This window comes from Cyrtonyx montezumae, unplaced genomic scaffold, assembly GCF_038088225.1.
Source record: "Cyrtonyx montezumae isolate F1298 unplaced genomic scaffold, pur_monq_1.0 scaffold_15, whole genome shotgun sequence".
In the NCBI taxonomy this organism is placed as follows: Eukaryota; Metazoa; Chordata; class Aves; order Galliformes; family Odontophoridae; genus Cyrtonyx; species Cyrtonyx montezumae.
The window spans coordinates 9111472-9126221 of NW_027071881.1; the positions used below are offsets into that span (position 1 = coordinate 9111472).

The following is a 14750-nucleotide window of genomic DNA, read 5'->3' on the forward strand; positions in this document are numbered from 1 at the left end:
TGATTCATCCCCAAAAAGGAAAAGGTTGAGATTTCCTTTGGGTTTCGTACCTGCCCTCCAGACACGTTCTCCTCAAGGTGGTTTTGTGGCACTGGTCTTGTGTGTAATTCAAGTAAGCTCTTACAAAAATACAAACACTCCTTTCCTTTTTTCCTCGAGTGGCATGATTTACCTCCTGGTAGCACTGTAATTGCAGTGGAATCACTCAGTGACCCTGGGAAGGTTGAACTTTATTCCTAATCCTGCTTGGTAATTCCAGAGCTGATGGTGGCACGCGTGCTGGGCTGTGCAAGGTGTTTCCACCCAGTGAAAATTGCTGCCTGAATCTGCAGCTGCGTGTGGCAGCGCGTGCAGGGGCAGCTGCAGTGCCCGTATGCAGCAGGAGGTTTGGGAGCCGCCGTGGTACGAACAGATGTGACAAAAGGAATGGGTGGAAATGGGATTCAGTCTGAAACAAAAGTGCAGAGGAGATGCACGTACTGAGAGTGAATCGAGTGTGGACCTCAGCCATCAGCAACAAGGTTTTGGGTGGAGGTTTCTTTAAGTCCCAGTGTTCTTTGGCCCTGATGAGGGCTGAGCCCAGCTGCCCTCGGTAGTAAAGTGCTGCCAGCTGTGATGTGAGTTTCTCTTCTTGTGCAGTTTCTTTGTGTGGGACAAAGGTTTGTCGGTGGCCGACGGTTCCACATCTCCTCTCCGGTCACTTGGTGCCTTTGTTTGGGACTCTTCTCTCTGAGGTAAGCACTGGGCATCCAGCTTCGTGTCACGGCCGTGGGTGATGCTCCAGCTGTGCCCATCGTGGTGCCTGGAGGTGCTTGAAGGTGAAAAGGAGCACCACGAGGTTGAGTGCCATGACCTGAGAGGTTTCTCGCTCCCTCTGCTCACAGCTTGGTGGCTTTCTGTTTGTTGCTGCTTCTCTAAAACAGTGCTCAGCTGCCAGAAAGAACCTTTTCTTCTGTCCTCTATCACCAGCTTCCCTCTTGCATCTTTGTGAGCTTGGCTATTCATCCTTTGCCACACGGAGGAGTAAGAAATGTAGAATATAGCAAAGGGAGCAGTGTCTTGCAGCCCGCCATGAGCTGTTTCTGTACAGAGCTCACGGTAACAATTTTGGGAGGTTTTTCTGCTTTATTCTGGTGGGGCACCCCCAGCTCGAGCCCTTCTGTTGGTTGCTGCCTCATTTCCTCACCTGTGTGTGCCCGGCGGTGCAGCTGAGCTGTGGGGGAGGGGGGTGGCACAGACCCCTCGTGCTGCTCCTCCGAAATGTAGTCAGATTATCTGGAAAAAACCAAATCTGTTGGTGAGTTTGGGGGGCGTGGGGGGGCTGCTGTCCTTCCCGTGCCGCAGATCGGGGTGGGGGGGGGGGTTTCCTGGCAGCTCCGGGGGGGCCGTGGGGGTCCCGGGGGCCGCTGTGCGTGCTGGGCCGGGCTGGGTTGCGGCGCGGGCTGTGTGAGCTGCAGTACTCGGTGCAATTAGGAGAGAGCGCAATTAAGAGCGGAGTTGTGTTTTTGATAGCGCGCGGTTGATGGCTGCGGTCGCCGGGCTGGGATCGAAACGCCAATCACCGCGACCTTAAGAGTAACGGCTATCTTAATTAAAAGGCTCTGAGGGAAAAGAAGCCCGGGGTGAGCCATTTATTATTTATCAAGAGTTTTCCTTCCAGCCGTCGGCCAAACGTCGGGGGCTGCGCGGGGGGGTTCGCTGTCCGCCAGGGGGGGACCGCGCTGCGCTGCGCGGACGGGCGGAGCGGGGCCGTGGGGATGGGGCTCTGTGGGTCTGCTGCCGTGCTTCTGCCCCACGCTCGGGCCGGAGTTGCCGGCACGTGAAACGGCTGCGATGGAATTGCCGGCTGTGTCCTCGTGCCGGGCTCCGGCACGCGTGGGAAGGAGCCCACGCTGTCCCCCAGCAGTCTGTTTCCCATAGGAGCGGTACCCCCGGTACAGAAACCGCAGCTGTGCCGTCGTCGCTGCCCAATGTGGGGCACGGTGTGTTCAAGTCGTGTCCGTGTGTGCGGGGCGGAGCACTCGCTAACGACCGCAGCTTCTGCCGTCTCGCAATCCTACACCCCATTACGGAGCAGCGCGTGACCTTTCCTGAGCTGGAGTGCTGACCTCCTTCCTCCTGAGAGATGAGCGGTTGTGTGTGCAGCAGTTCCCCTTTCTGATTGCAGAGCTCTTCTGAAGTGACAACAAATGGCAAAGCGTTGGTTACGGGGCTCCTGGAGGCATCGAAAATGATTGAAAGCAGGAGGGAGAAGAGGGAGCCCTCTGCAGCTCTGACAGCCGGGCTGAAGGGCTGCCAAGGTGAGCTCCTAGAGCCAGGGACGTTCCCTGGCAGCGTGAGGCAGCACGGGTCCCAGCCTGCAGTCTGGAGGTCTCTTGTGGATCCTCTGTTTTCTCTCTTGCTCACAGCATCCGTGCTTGCCCGTGTTGTTGGCTCATGGCAGGACCCCGGTGCTCTGCAGTCAGCGCATCCCTGGCCACGTGTGGGTCACACACTGGTGCATGCTGGGGTAAGGGAGCAAAGGGTGTAACAGGACCAGGCCTGGTGCAGAGAGCTGCTGGAGCAATTTGCAGCTGTGCCAGGGACCTGGAGACCTGAGAGTGCCAGGCTTCGTGAGGGCAGGCAGCAAGGCCTGTTCTGGAAATGCAGCTCTGGATGAGATGTTAGAGCCTCATTCAGTTCCAGTTGTGACAGTTTGAGCTGAAACCCTTCCAGATGAAGCTGGCCTTGTCGTGGCACGGGTGGTCTGAGTGGACAGAGGCCACAGTGTCCGCTTCTCCCACCTTTGTGCACACACACACGCACACTGGGCCCTGTCCCTGCGTGCTGGAGTGGGGCTGGGATGGGGCTGGACCCCCATTGCCCACTGGGGACGTGGTGTCTGCAGGGTCCCGTGGGGCCGTCCTCGCTGCTGCTGCCTGTGTGCATACCACGAGCTCATTCTGATGTGTGCTAATGCTATTATCCTCCAGAAATTGAAATCAAGTCTGAACCTATAATGTTTCACTGGGAGGGAATTGGGGTTATATATTCCTGTGTACAGCAGCATTCTATTTCAGTCATAGCATTTAATTATGATTGGTGTGTTAGTGCCCACCAGAGCATAACAAATTGTCATTATGTTATTCTGCTGAGTCTAATTTAATTGGCAAGTTGTCACAAAAGCAATTATCCATCATTTATTTTGTTGCCATAACCACATCTTGGAGAGCACCTGCTGTCTGAAGTGGAAGGGCTCTGCAGTCTCCTGGTCCTGGATTTCTTCCACTTGTCTGACACAAAGACACCATTTCCTCCTCTCCTTTAAAAACGCGTTCCTGGCTTCGTGCTGCAGTCCCGTGCTCAGGGCTGGAGCTGTGGGCCTGGCTCAGCCCTGTGCTGTCCCACGGGGGCCCTGGGGCTCTGCTCCCTCCCAGACACCACTGCCCAATGCAGTGTGCAGGGCTGCTCTCGATAAGCAACTTACAGATAGCTTATCTGGGCTCCCATAAAGATAGCAGGCTGGCAAGTGGGATTAGTGGGTTCTTCTAATCTCGTGGGCAAAGTAATATAAGATTTCCCACGACAAACTCAAAATGGCAGATTTTTCTCCTTCCCGAGGCAGTGTGGGACTCTCAGCTTTGTGTGTTTGGGAGAGGGCACCTGAAATCACACAAAACCAATGCAGACGTGAACTCAAAGCCTAACACGTGGAGCTGGATGAACACGTAGATGGAATCTGTTTTGATGTCTGTATTTCTTCCAGTTCCTCCCCTCTCTGCCCTGCCTGGAATCTCTTCCCCTCCCGTGGTTCTGATTAGCTGCTAATGAGGTGACTTTGTAGTTCAGGCACAGGTGGAGGGCTCTGTTCCTGCCTCACTGTGGACACTGAGCCCTTCGTTTTTCCCTGCCTCGATTTCCCCATCTATAAACCAAAGCACCGTTCACTGGAGGTGGATGTGATAAAGTTAAGTGGATTGGCATCTGCAAAGGAATTTGCTTCCAAGGTCGGGCTGTGTCAGCCTGTGCCGTGGGGTCGGTGGAGGAGGAAGGACCCCCTCCCAGGCTCTATGGGGGGAGCTGAACGTGCCAGTACTGCGATCCACATTTCCTTCCCCAGGATGTGGAGGAGCTGCCTGCGTTCCACTCTGCTCCGGGGGTCTGGTGCTGCGGGCACGGGTGCAGTCCCACATCAGCACGCTTTGTGCCCGATGTCAGCGAGCTCGTAGTGTCCCTAACCCGATTCTTCGGTGCGGGCATGGCTGCGGGAAGGAAATGGGCTGAAAATGTCACTGAGCCCTACAAGACTTGACAGCGCGGCACCCGGCTCGCTCCCTCCTTGTCCGTCCCTGTCCCTATGTCCGGTGGTGGCACCAGGGGGTGCTGCGTGCTCGCAGCACGGGCTGCAGCCATCCCTCGCAAGGTGACTTGATGTTACCTGCTCGGCCCGGCGTTGCTTTGCTTTTATCCGATTGCTCCCCCGGAGGATGAAGCCGTTATGATGATGTTTCCCACAGCAGTGCTGGACGCTTGCTCCCCCCCCTCACTGATGGGATATTTGAGATTCTGTGGTCTGGGGGGGGAGGAAACCCATCCCTGTGCTGTGGGGTGGGCTGGGGGCACGCGGAGCCGTGCTCTCATCCACTGGGGATCCAGGGGGGTCCCGGTGGTGTCCTGGCAGCACATATGGTGTACAGCTGGGAGGTGGCTGTGGTGCCTCGTACACCAGGCCAGCATTTGTTCATCAGATGGGAGGTGCCCTGAGCAGAGCCCGCGGTGTCTGCTCGACCTCTCTGTGCCACACTGCTCTGAGGGCACGGGTCTGCACGCGGCCGGGTTTATCACGTGAAGATAACGGCGGTGTTTGCAGTCATACAGGGGAAAAGATAAGGGGAAGAGCTGGGGAGAACCCGGCTGGGCAGCAGAGATAAATTGGCTGTGCTGCAGGAAATTGAAACGTGAAACAGAAATCTCAAACGCGTGAAATACTCGGAAAGCTGCAGGCGTTGAGCCCCGAGCACCCCGGGGTGGGTGACCCTTCGGCTCCCACACTCCGAGCTGCCTCCTGGGTGCTGTCGTGGGGTCACCCGTGGCCCTCCTCCCGACAGCTCTGAGCTTTTTGTCAGAGGAGCCCCGACGTCGCGGTGTCACAGTGTGCGGCCGTGTCCTAACGTCACTTTGCCCCCAGAGCACCCGCTCCGTCTCGTTGATGTGAGCGGTGAAATCCTGAACATCAGCAGCACCCGGAGTGAGTCCTGTGCCTTTGAAACGCCCTTCAGAGCGCGGCTGCCGGAGTGGGAGCGTCTGAGAGCAGTTCCCCTCCTCGCTCAGCTCTGAAGCAGCGTTGGCACTCTGCGGCTGCAGAGGTTTTTTTGGGGTTACAGGAGCTCCGCGTATGGAAACAAGCGGGCGTTTGTGATGCGAATGGTTGTGGTGAGAGCGGAGCTGCGGATTTAAATGCTGGGAGCTGAGGTGCCGCGCTCACGGCTGAGAAACCCGAAATTATCTGGAGGGAATAATGAAGCTGTGAGTGAGAGGGAAGAGCGAGCTGTGCTTTGTGGTGTTGGGAAGCCAACCAGCAGAACCTGGTTGGGTTGAGTCACCCGAGGGGCAGCAGTGCAGCGCTGACCCCGGAGGTGTGGGGATGGGCAGTGCTGTGCAGGACACCTCGGGGGGCTCCTTCCTGCAGAGTGATCCTAGAGGTGGCTGAGGTGGAAGAGGGGCTGGGACTGCTGAGTGCCCACAGCCTTCATCCCTCACAAATGGGGCAAGCAGAGCCGGCGTGCTGATGTTGGTTAACCTTTGTGTAACCTTCAGAAAATCCCTGATGCTGTTGTGCTCCCAGCCCGGAGCAGGCAGTGGCCGTGGGGTGATGGCAGCAGGCCCTGTGGGTCCCCTTCTCACAGCTCAGTGGGGGCAGATCTGTCCACACAGCGTAGTGGGGCGGAGGAGCACACAGTGATGCAAGCCCTTGGCCCCTCCCCACCTCCCTGCCGTGAGCAGTCTGCACACCATGAGATTGCCTTGTCCCTTCCAGTGATTGTTAATGTACTTTTTTCCTGAGCCATCAGGAGTGCTTTCCCCTCATCCCGGTGGTGGTTGCCCATTTTGCTCCTTCTGACCCCAGCACCCTGGGCACTCGCATCCCATCGCGCTGTGTCTCAGCTTTTTGTGCCTCTGCTTCATCTCAGCCCCTGCAGGTGGCACTGGGGGGCATATTTTTTTTTTTGGAAGGGGGGAGAATCTTGTGTTTTTCTATTTTATAGAGATACGGTGAACTTCAGTGAGAGCCCGCTCTGCTAGCAGCGCTCCAAGCGCCAATTCAGCAAAAGGCTTTAATGGCACGGTTAAATTTAAGCCTGCTCTTCTGTCTGTAGCTGCTAGTGAAGTGGTTTGGTTGTTCAGCAGCGTGCTCTGAGCCGGGGCTGTGCTGGTGCTCTGTTTTTCCTTGGGCAGAAGAGTTAAGCTCGGGTTGGTATCACCTATTAGGCAACGAGTACCCAGGCAGTACTTGTGCGGTGCAACGGAGCTCATCATTCCTCTATATGCGAGCAATTAAGCTGCACCAGGAGGCCTATGTCTTTATATCATCACAAAATGACTGTGCACAAGTATTCAGGGGAAGGAGAGGGGAAAAAAAAATAAATCACATCCGTATTTAATTGGCAAAGTTATCACCTTCACTTCGGAGCCCCAACTTGTGGTGCTCATGGCCCGTTTCCAAATCAGATCCGTTTCCCCGGGCTGGGAAGCGAGTCGGGCGCCCTCCTATTATACTTCTGCAACACAATGCCACTTCAAAGCTCAGCACCACCGTGGTAAGCACAGAGAGCTGCGTTCGTTGCAGCAGACAGGGGTACCTCTGAGCTGATGGGCTGCTCTCGTTTTTGTAAGGAAACCACCGGTGTTGTTGCTGCTCCCCATCCCCACGCTTGCCTGTCAGGTTGCATTTCTCATGGAGCTAAAACAAAACGCCATCTGGAGCCCCTCATGCTGCTGTGGGATCGCCGTGCGGCAGCGTCGCCGCTCTGTTGCTCCTGAGGTCTCTTTTTGCTGTTTCATTTCCAGCCCGCAGCTTTCATCTGCGCAGCCCCACGTCCCCAGGTCCCCACTGTCCCCTGCTCTCGGTGTCCCTGTGCCTGACCCGTGGTTGCTGGGCAGTGAGGAGTGGTGTGGGATGCTGTTGTTGGGGTGCAGCCCCGCTCTGCTCACCACAGAGCTCCTCCATCTCCGCCTGCGAGGTGGGGGAAGGAGAAGAGTGAGAAGAAGGGAAGGAGAAATATCGACACCTTCCATCTGCTAAAGCCTGGTAACTGGCCTTTGACACTTCTGTGCCACTTCATCTTCACAAAGCCCCGGCTCTCTGAAGATTAATTGATGTAGGCCACTCAACCCATTTTCAAATCCCTTTCAGTTACCATTTAAAACCTTCTGATTTATTTTTTTTGATAAAGTCACCGAGGCTTTTTATGGATTCTCAAACGATTGTCCAGCTTGACAAATTGGATTCTTAAAGCTGATTCTTTAAAGAAAAGGATGTGGTTTGACAAGACAAGAAACAGCTCATCTCAGAGACAGGAGGATAAACACACAAAGAAAGGCCCCGCTCCGCAGCAGCTGCTGTGCTCATCACTGCTGGTCTGATCTGCCGGGGGTGGGGGGCCGGGGGGGCTCAGAAGGATGCAAGGATGGGTCCCAGCCCCGTGGTCACAGCAGTGCTGCTCCTGAGAGCGGTGGCAGATGGGTTTTGTTGGTGGTGCTTGCACTGTGCCATGCTGTGCTGCCCCAGTGAGCGGCACGGCGCTGCGGAGCCGGAGCAGTGCGATTCTGGTCCGTGCCAACCCAGAGGTGACCCTGTGGCATCCGTTCCCACACCTGCTGGCCACCCCACGACGGCATTTGTGAATGCCCGGGGATGAAACCTGCGTGTGGAAACGTAGCTGAGGCCGCTGTGTCGCTGAACTGTCATTAATGTTATTAATGCAGTTGCTTAACGAGCGCTTTGCTGCTCCTCTGCTGTGGGTTGAGCTTGGCATGGCCTGGAGGCAGCTGGGCTGGGAGTGAGGGGTTCTCCCAGTGAGGGGTCTCCCAGCCCTGGGGACACCCGGCTGTTGGTACACCCACCAGGGGACAGCACTGGGTGCTGGGGTCCCTGCTCCACGGCGCTGCAGTTGGGGGGTGGGGGCACTCGGCCCTCCCAGCCCTTTTGAGATGTGATCAGCTTCGGATTAAGTGATATTTTAATTGCTGGCTTCTGCTTCCTGTTCCTCAGCCGACTGCCTTCACTTTGGAAATCTCGCCCCAGCAGTTGCTCTGAGTAATGCACCGTAACTCCTACCTGCTCTCTGTGCTGTGTGGCTCCAGGTGATACTTTACATCTTATTATGATTATTTATTACGATGTCCAGCTTAGTTCTGTAGCAGAGGGAGATCATTAACCTCTCCTGCAGTAAAGAGAACTCTCTATGTTGTTTTCAAAGCTGTTAAAGCTTTGAAAACTCCTCTGATTTTTTTTTTTAAGCTAAAAAACCTTCAGAGCTGCAGAATAAAATGCTGACACAGGTCGGCTGCTGCAGAAGGAGCACAGACCCTCCTGCTGCGTCCTACTGCATCGCAGCCGGAGCTCGGGAGCAGGGCAGGAGCGATGTGCTTGCTAGAGCACAGCTCAGGCTCTGGGGACCTGGCTGGGGATGCTGAGCTCTGGCTCTGCACTGGGTTTTCCTGCTGCTGTTGTGGGTGCTTGGAGATGGGGTCACACGAGCCCCATTTACCAACACCTTCACTCCTTTGTAAGCATCGATTTGGGCCGTGGGCCCTGACACATCGGGGTTGTGGGGCCTCCGGCCCTGGTCCTGCTCCTCTGCACCCAGGTCTGCCTGTTCCCTGAAGCCTCAGGCTGCCTGAGCGTGGTGGCTGGTGGCAGCCAAGCCGTGTTGATGTCCCCACTTTTGGAAGTGCATGGTGCTGACCATATGGCCGGGGAATTGCGTGGCTGCGTTGGTGATGGGCTGATAATGAATGCTAACTCTGTCTGTCCTGTCTGCACCCCTCAAAGGCAGGAAGGCGCTGTTCATTAAGCTCTTGTTAAAGTGTCATCATAAGGAGAAAAAGCATCTCTATACAAAAATGGCTGCCATCCCTTCCCCATTGCTTCCCTCGGGCACTGGTGGCTGCTGCCCCGTGTCCCTCTGAGACACGGAGCTGTGACACTGGGACACAGGAGCTGAGTGAACCGTCGGGCGCTGCAGGGCAGGTGTGTGCCATGGGGTTTGTGCAGCAGGGAAAGGAGCAGGAGCAGAGGGAGGGAAGCAGGGCAGCTCCGCTGGAGCGGATGGTTGGGGCGGCTGCTGTGCGGCCGCGGCACTTTGTCAGTGTCAGGTGGTGACAAATGACACCGGGGAAATTCACGGGGATGTGGGGCTGCCACAGCTGTGACACCTCTGGAAGGAACACGGGAATCAGTGCTGTGCCTCAGGTCTGGCATCCGCCTTAATCAGTCACAGGAACTGGGACTGTCCTTGCTGCTGCTCTCCTTCCTTGGCGGTGTGGGGCAGGGGGACGTGGTTGCCTTTGTGTCAGGGGAGTTGGGGGGGATCTCGTGATTGCCATAGTTGTATTTATGGCTGTACCAATTCAGCACTCCAAAACACAAACATGAGTGGAGTTTTCCTAACCCAACCTTGGCATCATCCGGCTGAGCCTGGGGCGGCTGCAGCTCCTGGAAAGGAGGTTGTGGTGAGACGGAGGTTGGCCCTGCCCCCGGGTAACGGTGCCAGGATGGGAGGTGACTGCTTCATGTTCACCGTGGGGGGATCAGGCTCTTCTCCAGAAGCGTGGTGATGCACTGGCACGGGCTGCACAGGGTGTGGGGGGGTCACCGTCTGTGCAGGCGTGGCACTGAAGGACGTGGTTCGTGGGTACGGTGCGGATGGGTCAGCAGCTGAACTCAGTGATCTTAGCGGTCTTTTCCAACCTTGATTCTGTGATTCTAAGGGAAAGTCCCAGCCCCAGGTCTGCCTCACTCCACCTGCAGCCGTGCTGTGTGTTGGACGTGAAGGTGCAGCCCCAGAGTTGTTGGTGCTGAGCTCAGCTCTGCTCCTGGCAGCGGCCGCAGGGCTCCTCCGAACAGCCCCAGCCCGGTCCGTCCCTAAAGCCCATGGGGGGAGAAAACCCTCACCACTGCATTACAGAGAGGAACCACATCCCCACCTCCCCTTTATCTGATTGTTCTGCTAAGACTTTGCTCAATTCTGTATAATTAAAAAGCTTGAAAGCAGACTGTTTCCTATACGGAGAAGAAGCTCAACATATGGTACTGATCGAGCTGTTCATACATATGGATGTTTTTATGTTTACTGAAGTTGAAATGCGATGCTGTTGCGGTGAGGGCCCAGCAGTGCCAGGTCCTGTGCTCCAGCACTGCAGCTCCCTGCCCTGATGAGCACCAGGCTGTGCCCCTCGGTGCCTTCTGACATCTCACTCATTTCACTGCTTATTTATGTCTGAGAGAGCAGCAGGACGCGGTGTGCGCTGCAAAGCTGCAGTGGTGGCAATAGTTTCAGAGTGATGATGTTGTTAATGAACATCAGGAGCAGGGGACGGCTGCTGGGCTGTGTACCTGGTGGTGCGCGGGCCGCACTCGGCTGCGTCCATCTGCTGCCTGCACGCGTTCGTTTTGCAGAGCTCCTTTGCTGCTTCCAACTGCCTGGGAGCTCTGTGCCACTTCAGAGAGCTGCAGAATCAGGTTCAGGTTGGAAAAGACCTCCAGGATCCCCAACCCACCCCACTGACCCCATCCCTCGGTGCTGTGTCCCCACAGATGTGGAGCATCTCCAGGGATGGGACCACCCCCCCTCGCCGTGCAGTTCCAATCCCGGACTGCTCTTTCCTCTTCCCCACCTCCCTTCCCCCCACGGTGCCAGCTGAGGCCATCACCTCTTGTCTGGTCAGAGCTGATGAACCTGCACGGCTGCGTGGGGATGCAGCCATCCCCGGAGCACTGCTCGTCCGAGGGAAATGCAAATCCAGGGCAATCAGCTGGAGCAGCAGCGAGGGGAGATGTGATGAAACCCAATCAGTTAATAACACTTCATGGCAGCAAAAGAATTGCAGATGATCATGTTTTTCTGTGGGTTTTTTTTTTTTCCCTCCTTGCTGTAACTATTCCTCTGGAGTTCTGCAGGAAGAAGCCTCGTGTCTGTGAGCCCAAGGGTTTCCAGGTCCCCGGTGCCAGCTGGATCTTGGCACGATGATGATGGGTCAATGGTTGGATTTGGTGATCTTAGTGGTCCTCAGCCTCCATGATTGGGGCACTCTGTGCACATTGGGCTCTGCGGCGCTGCACACAGCAGTGAGGGCCAGGGGCTGCTGGGTCCCCGAGCTGGCACAATGGAAATGACATAACTGCACTTCGCAAGCAGCAACTGAACAATTTTTGTTGCTCAGCGTGTCGCTCCTTAAGACATCTTTCCCCTTCCTGCAGCAATTTGCATTGCTCAGCAGGGATCTTCGCGTGGAGCCAACATTGCTGCTGGGTGCAGGTCCTTGGCCGCGCTCGTGTGTCGGGTCAGCTCCTGTGCATGCCCCTGGGAGGTGCATGGCACTCAGAGGGCACAGATGCAGGAGCAGTGCTTTGCTGCACAGCTGTGGGTAGAGGTGCCCTGTTGGGAGGGGCAGCAGCAGCCCTGTCCCAGCAGCACACAGCGTGCTGTGCCGGCCGCTCTGCGGGCGCTGAGCTGCAGCCAGAACTGATCTCACTTAAGGCTTTGCAAAGCTGTGGATAATGCACGGTGAGAGTGAACAACTGGGATGAAAAATAATTGCACTCCTATTTTTCTTCAGCTTTTCTTATCAATGACTTTATCACCTCTGGTTTTATTTTACACCTTATTTAGACTTTACTGTAATCCCAGCTATTTCACCATTGACACCTCCTTAATACCTTGTCTAACACCTCTGACACCTCTGGCTAATGCCCAGGCCCTTCTGCAGCACCGAGCAGCTCCAGAAGGAACAGAAAAGAGCTGAAATGGAGAGGGAAAAATTATTTACTGCTCCGGCTCTGAATAATGGGCTGTGGGGGTGAACCCCCCCAGCGCTGAACTCTCCCCACATCTGTCTGCAAGGGGCACTCCCCACTGCTGGCAGACGTGCAGCCAGTGTTAGGCAGGGAGAAGAGGCAAGGATTTATTGCTGGAGAAAAGCTGCAAACGGTGAAGGGTGAGCTGGGCTGAATGAATTCCCCCCACTTAGGCACTCTGTGCTGAGCCCAGCACCGTGCACAGACCTCGGCCTCGTGCTCCCTGCAGGTGTCAGCCCGTTGCCCACCTCCCATTACCCACCCAGTTGCCCGTGTCTCATCTCCCATCGCCCACATCCCAACTTGACCCATTCCCCAGTGCCCATTATGCACTGCCCAGCATCCGCGTCCCATCACCCAACACCCGTTTCCCCCCACCCTCTGCCCACGCCCCATCACACACCACTCACACCCATCACCCATCTCCTGTTACCTCCACCAGAGGTAACAGCACTGTGGGTTTTGTTGTTTTTTTCCCCCCCTAATCTTTGAACCTAAAGGCTATTGCTACATTACCTCCATTTAACTACTCATTACACAAACTATATCTCTAAAGTGAGGGATATGGCAGCTTTATTATAAGTTTATTACATGCTAATTCAAGCAAATAAATTTGCTCCAGCTGTGGAGCAAAGGAGATTAATAACCTCGAAGATCACTTCGCTGCTTTGATGAGTTTCTTGAACAGAGTAGAGTACACTGAGGAAGAGCAACTAGATTAGTCCAAAAACCCCTTTAATTATTAGTGACACTGTGCAAACCGCTTCATACGAGTGGAATACCAACTACTTAACTCCTGACCTTATTATTCAAATAAACACTTCTTATTATAGCAGCATGACTTGCTCGTCCACACGTCCCATCAGCTGCCTCTGTGGTGGGGCTGAGTGTCCCCGCTGTGTCAGCAGAGAGCACACGGCCCTCGTGAGGAGCAGGGTGCCCTTAAAGGCGGTGCTCCTCGGGGCGATGGGTGCGGGCAGTGCTGTGGTGGATGGAGAGCTGAGCTTTGTGGGACGGGCTGAGCACGCGTCCCTTCCCGTGCACACACACGTTCTTACCCTGCTTTCCTTTGAGGTGCTCTGGGAAGGCATCGCCCTCCACCCCGATGCATGGGAGCAGTGCCTGGGGCCGAGCAGGGCAGCCCTGGCTGCTCTCAGTCCCGGCTCTGCCCTTGGCTGCCTCGCTGCCATAAGGCAGCCCTTCTGTTCTATGTAGAGCAAGCAAAAATGATGTGTTAAATACAGCCCGGGCTGCAGCTCTGAATCAAATCAATTCTTTTTTGATTCCCCGAGCTTTTGAATGTTCAGCCCTGCTGAAGAATTGTCAGCAGAAGAATGGGGCTGAAGGAGCAATCCTTGCGTATCGCTATTGACTCAATTATTTTGCCTCTTGATTTTCTATGAAGCGGCCGATATGCTGATTGCTAATGGCTCAGCATTGTTAGTGCTGGCTCCGGGTGCAATGCCTTCATCTCCACGCTCCCCGAGGGCAGCATTTGGGACCGTGTTTTATTGTGATTGATGCAAACTGCAGTGCACAGAGGGATGTGCTCAGGGGCAGAGATGGGCGCTGCGCCCCGGGCTGCGCTGCTGACCTTCCTCTGCCTGAGACGTTCCCAGTGCTGCCATGTGTGGGTCCATGTGGCAGAGGGAGGAGGGGGCACATCTGCACAGTGTCACTATTGTCACTACACTGGTGGTGCTGAGTCTGAGAGCCCAATGTTAATGGGACGGAGAGGGGGTCCAAGCTGGTGGGGCTGCAGGGGACAGAACAGGGCAGCCACAGCCCTGCTGTGCACCCACAGCCCCACCCGGGTTTGCTTTCTCAGTAGAAGTGGTATTCCCCACCTATAAAAGGAGGTGAGATAATGGGAGCGAGTGCTTTGGATCTCTGGATGGAAAGGGCAGAGGAGGAACAAAACCCTGCCTGGCTTTGATGATGCAAAGCCCTGTGCAAGCCGCTCTGGGGATGCACAGCTTTCTATTTCAGTAACACTCGAAAACACCTTCGGTGCATCGCTGTCAGGGGAGGGAAGAAAAAGCCCAAAATCAATATGAAATGATGATTTCAATTGGAGCCATTTTCAAAGCTGTCAGGAGCTGCGAGTGAAGTGCAGTAACTGGAAAGGAAAAACACTTTTATTCAGACTCCTTTTGGAAAACAGAGCCCTTCCCATGCTGCTCCCGAGCAGAGCAGTTCTCCACTCCCATCCGGTGCTGCTCTGCTCCTGGAGCAGGGATGGGGCTGTGGGATCTCGGGGAGCTGTGACATTGCACGGCAGGTCTGGGGGGGGCGGTGTCTCTCGGTTAGTGCACGTCTCCATCTTCATTGCCTTTTTAACTCGTTTTTAATCAGTAATTATTACTGAGCAGGAGTGACACGCAGGTTCCTCTCGCCCGCTCCCCAGGCGAGTGCCAGCCAATATGTCACAGCAATCAGTGCCCGGTGGCGATGGGACGCGGGACGGCCGCCGCCGCCCGCTCTGGCTCCGGGATGTTGGGTCCTCCACTCACCAGCTCAGGTCCAACCTCGGCACGCTCACAATTCCTGCTCTCATAATGCAGTACGGTACGTAATGCAGCTGAATGCTGGGGGGACTTGGGGGTTTGTCTGTGGTCCTCCGGGGGCACCGCTGCAGTGCGGGCGCCCCGCGGAACAAATGCGCTTTGCAGCCGCCCCATTGTGTTATTCC

General features: G+C 55.7%; 1 long non-coding RNA gene across 1 annotated transcript in view; it reads left to right on the plus strand.

The window, feature by feature from the left end:
- The window catches only part of LOC136045915 (uncharacterized), a 44929-nt gene that overhangs the window by 3954 nt on the left and 26225 nt on the right, over positions 1-14750 (plus strand). Inside the window, exon 2 of the long non-coding RNA XR_010621935.1 lies at positions 5597-5617. This is a non-coding gene — a long non-coding RNA (uncharacterized LOC136045915). The remainder of the gene's footprint in view (positions 1-5596; positions 5618-14750) is intronic.